The sequence below is a fragment of the Rhinoderma darwinii genome, chromosome 3, assembly GCF_050947455.1.
Source record: "Rhinoderma darwinii isolate aRhiDar2 chromosome 3, aRhiDar2.hap1, whole genome shotgun sequence".
Taxonomy (NCBI): Eukaryota; Metazoa; Chordata; class Amphibia; order Anura; family Rhinodermatidae; genus Rhinoderma; species Rhinoderma darwinii.
In genome coordinates this window covers 283,667,690-283,680,265 of record NC_134689.1, presented here as the reverse complement: position 1 = coordinate 283,680,265, position 12,576 = coordinate 283,667,690, and the positions used below count along the sequence as shown (strand labels likewise).

General features: G+C 38.5%; 1 protein-coding gene across 2 annotated transcripts in view; it reads left to right on the top strand.

Moving 5' to 3' along the window:
• The window catches only part of TNFAIP8L3 (TNF alpha induced protein 8 like 3), a 109,458-nt gene that overhangs the window by 62,647 nt on the left and 34,235 nt on the right, over positions 1–12,576 (top strand). The window contains exon 2 of one of the 2 annotated variants that reach the window (XM_075858005.1): positions 6,873–6,994. The exons of the other annotated variant lie outside the window; for it this stretch is intronic. The gene's annotated coding sequence lies outside the window, so the exon portion shown is untranslated. The remainder of the gene's footprint in view (positions 1–6,872; positions 6,995–12,576) is intronic. 2 annotated transcript variants of the gene reach the window in all.

The following is a 12,576-nucleotide window of genomic DNA, read 5'->3' as shown; positions in this document are numbered from 1 at the left end:
CGGCCGTTTTTTTGAACGGCCATCACACGGCTGGGAATCCCTGTTGTGTGCTTAAGGGCTAGTGAGAATGGTAACGGCTAGTTGGCAATTTATTCATGTATTTCCCGGAGGGACAGCAGAGGAATGGCACAATGCAGAGTTCTAAAAAAAAAAAGATGCTCCACAATTGTTACTTCATGAGGAATGCAAGTATTTACTAAAACAGCTGTCAGATCCTCCTCTATGTAACACTGTTTCTGTGAGGGTGAGTTCACACACAGCGGTTTTCTTGCAGCAAAATGACTCAAATGCCACTTTTGAACTCGCTCTTTAAATTGGACATGATCTGGATGGGTTTTCAGCCTCAGTTTCTGTGCATTGACTCTAATCAGAAATCTCGAAAATGGTTATGAATTGAAACCCAGGCATCATTAGAAAATTGAAGGAGAGAAGCCGAGCACTGTACTTACCGTGCAGTAAATACAGTGTTATATTGATATAAATAACGTACTCGCATTAAGAAAATGGAGAGTCGGCTTATCGCACTTTAGTGAAGTGTTATATATGGAGGCGGATGTACGAGCGGATCAGTTCTGGAATGTCACATAAATGGTCAACAGCATCCATGCAGAACTGATTTTTATTCAGATAAACCCCTTTGGTCTACATATGGCAAAACTGAGTTTAGGGTATTAAAATACTTAAAAGATGCCTAATAATAATTAGAATCATATTCCTCTGGTGGTAGGAAGCTACTGTGCTGTGATAAAGTATTTTTCCCTGACCCGATTTTCTTCTATTTTTTCGAATTCGTCACCTTTAAATATTTCAGATCAAAACCTTCATTTATTTCTTACGTGCTTCGGATCATTTTTTATTTTTATTTAGATTTTTTTATTATTATTTCTCAAAGCATAACATAAACAAAATCAGAAACCGGTTAACTTTCACATCCATGTCCATATCTTACAATGAGTACAAGTATATGTATTATTTAGTTTTTTTCCGCTAGTTAAACAAAATACAATAAAAACATTAAGAAAGAAAAAGAAGAGAGAAAAAAAATAAAAAATATAAGCAGTTACGATTTTTCTGGGTACAGTTTTACTAAATAGAAAGTGTATAAATGACGTTACGGGACTTTATCGTTATAGTCTACTGTAGGCCCGTTACTTCATATTATTAAGTCCTTACAGCTATATCCTAATGTCCTTACGCCAACAAATGGGAAGAGCTTCCAATATTTGTAACATGGGAAAGAGATGTTCTTGAAGTGTTATAGTGTGCTTCGGATCATTGTCCTGCTGCACAACCCAACATCTCTTGAGCTTTTAGGTCACAAACTAATGGGCCAGCATTCTCCTTCAGGATTTTTCTAATGGGGAGCAGAATTTATGGTTCCAGCAATTATGACAAGTCTGGCAGAAGCAAAGCAGCCCCTGACCATCACACTGCCACCACTGTGTTTTACGGACTGTTGGTATGATTTTCTTATGGTGGAATGCAGTGTTCACTTTATGCCAGATGTAATGAGACCTATGTCTTTCAAAAAATTCCATCTTTGACTCATCAGTCCACAGAATATTATCCCGAAAGTCTTGAGGGTCATTTAGATGTTTTTGACAAATCTAAAATGAGCCTTTGTGTTTTTTTTGGTCAACCGTAATTTGCGCTTTGCAACTCTCTCCTGGATGCCTTTTGACCAGTGTCTTTCTTAAAGTGGAATTGTGTACATTGACCTTAACTGAGCCAAGTGGGTTCTGTAGATGTTTGTCTGGGTTCTTTTTGTGACCTCCCTGAAGAGTTAATTGATGCGCTCTTGGTGAAATTTTTGTAGGCCAGCCACTCCTGGGAAGGTTCACCACTGTTCCACGTTTTCTCCATTTGTGGATAATGGCTCTCACTGTGGTTCACTGGATTCCCAGAGCCTTAACAATGACTTTGTAACCCTTTCCAGACTGGTAGATTCAATGACTTTGTATGGCATCTGTATTTTAATCTCTTTAGAACGTGGCATCATGTGCTGTTTTTTGAGACCTTCTAGACTACTTCACATTGATTTTTACATTAACAGTTCTGGCAATAATCATGCCTGGGTGTGGCTAATAAAATGTAACCAATTGTCAATTGAATTTGGTTAACGTGTTGATTTTAGTAGCACATAGTTTTTTACAGCACTGTATAAAGGGCAGACTATTGCTAACTGTTGTATGTAGTTTTCTGGTTCTTGTATCGGCCTTTGCTAACCAATGCAAACTATATGACAGTCACTGTGTACTCCCTATCAGGAGGATGTTTGACCGCTCCTGCCAGGAGAAATGAACCTGGATGTAGTTGGTGACCACATTCATCTCCGGGTGGAAACAACGGGAAACAAAATATAAGGGGCTAGAGGCAGAGACCGGTTGCCAGGGACATTGCTTGTCACCTTGGTGAATGGGTTTTTTCAAGCCCTGTTATAGGGGGTACATTATGCAATGTATTATATACATAAGGTCGTGACCGGTCAGAAAGTACTATATTTATATCCAACAAAGCTTTTCTTTATCTGTTTTTTTTTTTTCTTTTAAGAATATGGATCTATCATAACCGAAGATTTGTAAATCATGAATTTATTATTCTTGCCCAACTACACCAAAAACTTTCTTAAAACCAATGTGCTGTGTAAGGTTTACTTAACGTCCTAAATTTTCCACTCCACCATAAACTCTAGAGATCACATTGAAGATGTGCATTTTACCTAGTGTGACATGAAGTTAGCAAAAAAAGTACAGAAAAGGCAAGCTATATGTGAAAGGGTTCTTAGTGGCAGTTACTAAATCTTTTCTAGAAACCGGGATAATGGTAACATTTCATCAGTCTCTTTACTAGTCACAAGTATTTCTTCCAAACTTGTCAGTCAGCTCATTCGTGACGTTCTTTGACTTTCTGACCATCATTTTCTAGTATTTGTGGTGGAGATTCATGTCTTGAATTTGCATGAGAGAATTTTTTCTCAACTTTTTCATAAAACAGGAGTTTAAAGATCCTTGATGCATTGATATGATTTGTTATTTATTCATATTCTCAGTTGGAAAATATCTTCATGCATTTCTCAGGCAGTATAGTAACAATATTGTAGAGTAAAATTTAGCGCATCCTTCAGCTCAAACCCATTATTGCCATCATTTAGCATATCTACCGTTCTCCATTTTTAACAGTAGAATTTAAAAGCAAGCTCTAAGGCTCTGTTCACATCTGCGTTGGGGGTCCCGTTCTGACGTTCCATTGATTTCAATGGTGACGGAGCCGGTGCCCATTGTTTCCGTTTGCCGCTTTTGTGTACCGGATCAGTAATTTTGCCGGAAGCAATAGCGTAGTCGACTACGCTATTGCTTCCGGCAAAACGACTGGTCCGGTGCACAAAAGAGGCAAACGGAAACTACGAGCACCGGCTCCTCTGGTTTCCGTCAGTGTCAGTTTGTGTCTGCTCAGGGTCCCGTTCTGACCGAAAGCTCCGACGGAACGTCAGAACGGGACCCAACGCAGATGTGAACAGAGCCTAAGACTAATGTACTTTAGTACGTTGTTGCAACTATGTTTAATTTCTTATTGTAACAGCACAGGATGTGATCATTTTATTCATTGTTTGCTTTTGTGAATTGGCAAAAGCTGAACTTTTACCTCCAGTTATTAATATTTAATAAATGGGCTGCCATCATTGTTTTGCTTGGCCTTGCATTATTGTTCTTCTACAGAGCTTCTGATGTCCTTTTTCATCTGTGCGTAACAATAAAACCCTTTGTCGTCGCCCCCCCCCCCTTAACGAATCCAATAGGAGACTCGTATACAGCTCTTGGTGATCTGAAAAGGAGTTATACAATCGAGTGACATTATTATGACCACCAGCTAATATCCATAGTAACCGCCATGTGCAGCATTGTAGCTAGACTGGCTGGGTGTGACTCAATAAGGTGCTGGTAGGTTGTCTCAGGTATCTGGAGCCATGCTGACTGCAGTGCATCCGACATTTGCTGGAGGGTGTGTCAGGGAGGATCCATAGAGTGAACAAGACTATCGAGGTGGTCCCACAGATGCTCAATTGGGTTCAAGTCTGGCAAATTAGGGGGCCATGGAAGTACTTGGAAGTCTTGGTGGTTCTCTTCCAGCTACTGTCGGACATTTCTAGCAGTGTGACGTCGCATTGTCGTGCTGGAAAATTCCATCTGCCCCAGGGAAGACCAACAGCATGTATGGATGGACGGACGTGATCTGCAACAATGGATTACCCAAATAGGTTCAGAGTGCCTTCCACATGGATGTGTGGGCCCAGAGAATGCCATGAAAAAATCCCAGACCATAATGCTCACGCCACCAGTTTGTGTTCTTCCAGCAATGGATGCAGGGTGTTTTGTTCTCTGATTTTTCTCGCCTGGCGCGCTAACGTCCATCCGTTTGATGAAGTAGAAAACATGACACATTGGAAAAGGCAACCCTTTGCCAATCATCGGTGGTTCAATTCCGATACTGCCATGCAAGATGAAGACTTTTTTTTTAGATGCACCTTTGCTGGCATAGGAGCAGTGACCATCCCTCTGCTTCGGAGCAACATATTCCGTAGGGTTCGCTGAACTGTTGTTTTAGACACACGTCTGGTAGCCCTCTGGTGGATTTTCACGGTGAGCTGCTCCACTGTTGCGTGTCGTTTGGCCCTCGTGCACCTTCGTAGCCGACATTCACTTCTCACATCAATGTCACAAGGTGCTACACAGTTTCCACATCAGTTATTCCCAATGGTGCCAATTGTCCACTCACAATACACTTTCACCACAGCAGCACACGAACAGTTTACAAACTGCTCTGTTTGAGAAATACTGCCACCCTTGTCCGAAAGCCAATAATCATCCCTTTTTTCAACTGATCGCCCGTTTTACCCATGGCAACAGCGAGTGATATGTTTTCATACAGCCTATCTCACACTTTATATACCCACCAACCCAGTTCACGACACATCACTTCCTTCATGGGCTACGTGCTGCCGACGTCGAAAGTAGTAGGTGGTTATAATAATGTGACCCGACTGTGTATGTGGATCAGTCGTGCCTTGTGGCCGCTAACATTTTCAGTGATGTGCAGGTGAAATGGAGCTGTAGAAGAATGGAGCTCTGACACCTGATTAGGCATACTAAGAAACAAGTGTAAATGAAGTTGGCAGTGCATTTATTAATAAGTTATTACGGGAAGTACAGTTTCCCATTGAAATTATTCTTTAGGGCCAGACGTCTTAATAAATAAGTTTCTGGCTTTGCTGTTGTGTGCAGGCCCTTGGTTGGCAATGCCAGGCACGGCAAACAAATGACATATATACAGATCAACATGTAGAGATCTGAAATTGTTACTTATATTAACTGTAAATGCATCAGATAGGGATAAAGATGGGCATTGCTCCCCAGCACTGGAAAGAGAATTTAAAAAGGTAACCAAGCTTTTGTTTTGTATTGGAACTTCATGTCTACCTGCCACTGTAGAGTACAATGTATTGCCAGGTAAAAACGGACAACTCATCGGACATCTCTACATCACAGGACCCCAGGGAAGTAAGATTTCAGGGTGTGGAAGAGAAGCCCATCTCTGGACAAATAGTCCAGAGATGGGCTTCTCTTCCACACCCTGGAATCTTACTTCCCTGGGGTCCTGTGATGTAGAGATGTCTGGGGTTGTCACTCGCTCTGCTTCCTGTCACGGTCCACCTAGTCCTATGCATAAAGAAATGCTCCCGCTGTCAGTTTTCAGAGGATCCTGTGCTGTTCGGTAGAAGGAATAGTTGTCGAAGAATAATGGATTTAAGTGGCCCTTATCAATTTGGTTTTAGCATACTAAAGGTTAAGAGTGGGAGATTTTCATGAGCGGACATTAATGGTCTTGGGTACCTTTTGTATATACAGTAGATATCATTGGTTATCTGGCAGAAAGGCCAAAGATATAAAAGGATGGATGGTCCATCTGCATTAAGTTAGCTGAAATACTGTTAAGACTCTGTTCACAAAATGTTTTGGCCCTACGTTTAGGAAAGCTCCAAACCTATACGACAAAAGTGTCCATAGGCCTCCATTATCCTGACGGAGGCAGATCATGTTCTTTCAGTCTCTGTCGGGCTAGTATACGTCGGAGTACTTTTTTTTTTTAGGTATGGAAAAGCGTAATAGACTCCATTATACCATACAATTGGATCACGCAAAAAAAGAAAAACCCCAAAAATGTATATAGTGTTAATGTTTTGTTTTTTAACGTATGCGCTTATGGTTGATGTATGCCACTATGGCATATGTAACAGGCCATAACAGTTAAACTTATACATCATGAGCTATTCAATAGCATTTAATGACCTTTACATTAAACAGATGCCATAATTGTCCACGGGTGATTGATGCCTAGCCTAAAATTACTTGTACTAAAATGTACATTAACCAGCCAATCTTAACTTTGTGGAAAGGTTGCTTGTTATCACTGAGTTTTTTGGCGCTGACTTTGATGCGAGAACCGAGTCGGAATCGGCACCAAAAAAAGTCTGAAACGACCACCATTGATTTCAATGGGAAGCAGAGGTGTTTTTTTTTCCCTGGCGGCTTTTCGCTGCTCGCGGGGGGGAAAAAAGCGGCATGTCCTTTATTTTCCTAGTATTTTTCGCCATGTTTTTTTGCCTGTAGTCCTTGCATTAGCTTCAATGGCTGCCGGCGAATACCGTGGCAAAAAAGAGCGGGCAGGTGATAATGTGCCTCAATATTCCTGAAGGAACTATGAGACAGATTTTTTCTGCCTGCAAAAAAACTCTGTGTGAACAGGGCCGAATACCATTATGAGGGCAGAATTCTGCTAAGCAGAAAAAAAAAAAATGGATGTTATTTTTTTTATAGATATATCCATTGTCCGAATGATTTGAGACATCAGCATATACTTTGTATTGAGGGGACTTTGAAGTACTGACCGAAGTAAAGAAGCAGAAAAACACTTGGGTGGATATGAAAATGGAGAAAAAGTAAACTCATCTATGCATCCACCTATAAAGGAATAGTAAAGTATAAGCGTTTATTATTGACAAAAGCTTCTGAAAGTTATAAATCTGTGTTTGGACCAGACAAAATAAAAATATGACACTTGTGATCAATGGCAGGCCAGATTCCATAATGGCACAGGGAGCTGTATCTGGAACCCAGCCAGAAGTTGGATAGGCTTGACTAAAGTTATAGTATTTTCAATCCTGGACATTTTGGTTACTGCTGACCTATATTTTTGTATGTCACGTGTGGAGCAGACGTTATTATCACACGCACAATACACATAGGAATAGGCAAAGCAGTTTCTTTTGATTCTTTTTAAAGCTTCGTTTATGCTGAGTTAGTAGGTAAATATCCAGCTAAGCATTCCAGACAAGTAACAGGATTATACTGACTGAATCCTACTACAATAACATTAACTTGTTAGTTTTATAGAATTTTTTTTTTGTTAAAGCGCCATAAAATTTATTCTAAACCATGTCATGGAGGCTGAGGAAAATTGCATCAAATGTCAGCCAATACAGTAATATTTAGCCAGACAATAACAAGCCTTCCAATGGCACATTGAAAACTGGACCTCAGACAGTCGTGTGGAAGCAAATACAACACCCAAGTGCCCTCTTGGCTGTGTTCCTAGTTATAGATTGGTGGACATGCAGAAATCATATTAATTCATGCCGACATATCCCTACAGACACAATGAGCTGTGCTGTGAAGGTTATCCTCACAGAGAGACACGGGCAAGAACTGGTATATTTAACCACTCAATGATCCCATTGCCACTGTATTTGTTCTGTGTTTGCTTCCTCGAGCACCTCTTGTAGTTGAAGTGATTTCTGCACTGCCATCCCCTCCAAAGTGTTGTTTTGAAGCCTCGGTTTACTAAATGACTGATTAAATAAAGAAGGACATGAAGCTCTGCTCTGTAGATTGTAGATGAACGAATTGACCCACATGTGGGCTACTGGGCAAATTGATTCGCTAGCTCTCATAGATTCACTGAACGATCCCACAAATTATTCTAATTACCGGAAAAGCAGCAAATTTCGAATAGGGTGAAAATTTCACTCATCTATAGTAATCTATCGTGTGTGTATATAGTTATTTGTATTAACTCATGAATATCTGCCAAATTCTGAGAATATTGCTAATATGGCAGGCAGAGACACTGAATAATCGTGGAGGAAAATAAGAATGTTATCCTGAAGCCTTCCACCTCGTTTTGGGAACGTATATATTGAGCTAATGGTTCCATTATAATTGAAAACAGAAGGGGTGATAAGGTACACCCCTGTCTTGTACTTCTTGTTAGATGAAAATGATGGCACTTGTCCATTTACAGAGATTCTTTCCTGGGACCAGCATACAGAAAGATAATCCATTTTTACAGTTATGACCAAACCCTAATTTTTTCAAAACCAATGTTAGAAATGCCCATCCAACATGGTCAAATGCCCTAGAGGCATCCAGAGAAAGATTTGCCTCCTTCCCCCTATCTAAATCTACATCCTGTAGATTCCCAAAAACCATATTAATTTTGGTGGATTTATTTGGAATAAACCCTGTCTGATCACTATGGACAACTTTTGTTATTACTTTTTCCAATCTAGATGTCCGCACCCGGGCAAGGATTTTAATATCTGTATTTATTAAAGATATCGGCCTGTAAGAGTCAATATTAACAAGATTTTTATTAGACTTCAAGATTGGCACAATCATGGCAACCTCCAGCGATGGGGGTAAAAACCCCTTCTCAAAGGAGGAATTGAAAACCTCCAACATATTATCCAGGGTCTCCTCCGCATACTTTTTTTTTGTTTTATAGATCTCATAAGGAATCCCATCCTGGCTTTTTTTTGCAAGGTATCCTGGAGGGCATTATTTCACAACTATCCATCATCTCCTTGACAAAAAATTAATCTTGCCTAAAGCCCTTCTTCAAAACATTAATATTATATTTATTTATATATATATATATATATATATATATATATGTATATACATATATATATATACACATATATACACACACAGTGGATATAAAAAGTCTACACTCCCCTGTTAAAATGCCAGGTTTTTAATGTCACCTATAATCTGTACAATTGTATTGAAAAGCAAACTGAAATCTTTTAGGGTGGAAAAATAAAGAACAAAAATGATGTGGTTGCATAAATATGCACACCCTTAAACTATTACTTTGTTTAATTACCCTTTGACTTTATGACAGCACTCAATCTTTTTGGGTAGAAGTCTATCAGCATGGCACAGCTTGACTTGGCAATTGTTGCCCACTCTTCCTTGCAAAAGCGCTCCAAATCTGTCAGATGGTGAGGGCATCTCTACACTGTAGAGCCCTCTACAGGTCACTCCACAGATTTTCAATGGCATGCAGGTCTGGGCTCTGGCTGGGCCATTCCAAAATGTTGATCTTCTGGTGAAGCCATTCTTTTGTTGATTTTGGAGGTATGGTTTGGGTCGTTGTCATGCTGAATGGTGAACCCACTAGCCCTCGCCTAAACCTTTTCTACTTTTTACACTTTATTGATCACCTCCTTGTATTTACAAGCTATCATCTTATCAAGCTTATCTTCTTGTAAGCTGGAGATATCTCAAATAAAACCTCTGATCAATATCAAAGTTTCGTTTTTAATTTTTCAAACTCTGAGACTACCTTCTCTAAATATTTGACAGTCTATGTATTTTCTAAACTATGCAAAAATCCTTCAATACCCAACAATTCTTTACATTTATATATTTACATACAAAACCTTATTTGTACTACAATAAAATACAGAAATATATTAAGGATTGCTAGGCTTCCAAATGATTGTAGGCGACTATGTCCCTAAATAAACTTTCAATGGTCTAGAAGTACTAGATTTTGTATCCATATGGGAAAGTTTGATAGCACATAGAGAAATGAAGGGAGCAACACCATTTTTATTAACACGACCAATCCTGCCATATTCCTTTTCATATTTTATTTCCCTCCTGAATATATAAATTAAAGACATGATGTTTAACTCTGTAATCTTCTAAATTATGAGAGACTTAATATTTTAGGGATTACCCTCTCCATATTAGTTGAAGCTTTGTTGAACCTATAAGCTCCTTATCTAGACACAACATACTAGATTTTTACCAATTTATTCTGAGACCAGAGTGTCTTCCATATTCATTAAAAACATCTAAGACTCTATCAATTGCTCCAAATGATCCCAAAAATAACAAAATGAGAACAATGATATTTTTTTCTAAAGTATTCCCAAGTGTGAATCTATCATTCATTCAATTTACTCTTTATTTCAACTTAACAGTCTATATGTTTTATTTTATTGTTGTAGTCCCTGTATATTTTTTCTCCAGTATATTTGCAGTCCACTGGTCTGCAATTTGTGGATAAACCGCTAGCATGCGTATATTTGTGTTTCAAACCTACATAAGACTTTATAGGAGCATTATAGCCACAACCAGTGTAATAGATTTAAAAATATACATTTTATTAAAATCTATAAAAAACAATGAATACAACATATAGCCGGATCAGGCTGGGAATACACGACCGTAACTGCGCCAAAATTGTGGATATAAATACATTATAAAAAATATAGAACTAGCCCGATATCACAAATGTGAACCTGCCCTTAGTTTTCAAATACATTTTTGCTGTATCCCTTTAATTAGCTTGTTGGCAAATTGTCTTGATTGGGTTTGCAGCTGGTCCGGTGTGACATATTGATGTAGCTGCACTGACTTCTGGTAGGTAGGAAATGCGCTTAAACATTGAAAGGAGGAGAGAACTTGTGCAGTCATTCTGGAAGACATGAATAAAGAATCCGAGATTACAGCTTAGGCTTCAAGGATTCCTTCTTGTGTGATTATAGAGGATTTACAAAAGTGATGGAGTTCATTCAGCTGCCATATAGAACCACAGACCTAGTATATAAAACCCATCTGCAGAATACTTGCAGCACGTTTCTATAAAAAGCCATTGCATCCTGATCACCGCAGACAGTATATTACATGTCATTACTGATTCATTAATTATTACCATTGATTGATCATCTCTTATTATTACCGTGTGTGGTCTAGATTCATCTAATGTCCGTTCTAATGTGTGGTGTTAAAAGACTGAAATCTGCTTTACATGTTCAAACCATTATCAGGTTATATTTAGAAGATACCAGATAGAAACGTGCCCTCTTCATATATATGTAGATTATCACCTCCTGAAATAACTGCCATATGTGTTAATCATAAGAATAGGGATATTGTATCCCATAAATGAATCACGCTTCTCTTTTATATTCTCTCCAAGACTGTAGTACCCGAGTTATCTGGCAGCTTTTTATTAATCCCGGGTATACATTGTTGCTTTGAAAGAATTGTTGATTGTCATACTAATGGTTGTTCATTGCCATGTCAGATGTCCTCCAACTAGGGACATTTAATTATTAGGTCGGTGAGGAGCTTGTTTGTATAGGTACCTATAGACTACTATGGGGCCCTGCTCAAGCATACAGAGATTTTGCTGTTAAATTCCGAATGAATCCGACAGAAAAAAAACAAAAACGTGGCATGCACCAAAATGTGTTCTTTTTTTATTTCTTTATACCAGAAAACTGGCGTAAGCCTTTTAATATATTCCCTCCAATGTGTTGTCACCATTGCACATATTATCATTTAACCATGTTCCAGTTATTTTGTATCGGGACAACCAAGTCCCTCTTTTGTGTATTCTTTATTTGTCATATGACCTTTTTTGCCTTTTTAATGTTCAGATAAAAACATTAAATTCGATTAAAAAAATAAAATAAAATACATTTTAAATGCTGGACAAGCGAATATCAAATGGAAGAGCCCATGAGTTAACATTCTTCGACTTCCTGCAGTTAAGTAGCCCGAGGTGATGTTCTTCCTCTGAGATCAATAGACGCTACATGATCGGTGACAGCAGTCATTTGTAAGGGCACTGGATATTTTTTGCCATGAGAATAGTTTAGTTCTGTTTGTCTTAAATAGTTTATTATGTAATCCTTTGACTGGTACAACCGTATCTTGTAGAACACTTCATAACCATTTCTATGTGGCAGAGATTGGAAAAGATAATTTCATACTTCTGCTTTCATTGTTTTCTAGTTTAGAACTTCAGTGAGCTGGAAATAACACATTCATATGTAGATAACATTTACATGTCCATTTTTTTGTTCTGCACTAAGCTATATTTGGCAAATCGAGAGTTGGCTGTTTTAATATGAACATGAGGCTTTCTTTTCCAAGTATAAGGCTCTGGTAGACAAACAATGTAATTCTGTTGCCATCCCATTGATCTACAGAATAATCTTAAGAATATCTTCATCATTTCTATTTAACTGATCTGATCCTATGACTCTCCATACAGGTCCAGTTTTTATTTGGCTTCCTTTTCACACTCCTTTTTTTTTTTTTTTGGTTCCAAACGTTCTCGCACACCATGTGATTTTTTCTCAAAATGTTCATAATTTGTTTATTAAGTGGCATGAAAAATGTTGTTTTCCAGTTCCCCTCATGACCGCACTTACGG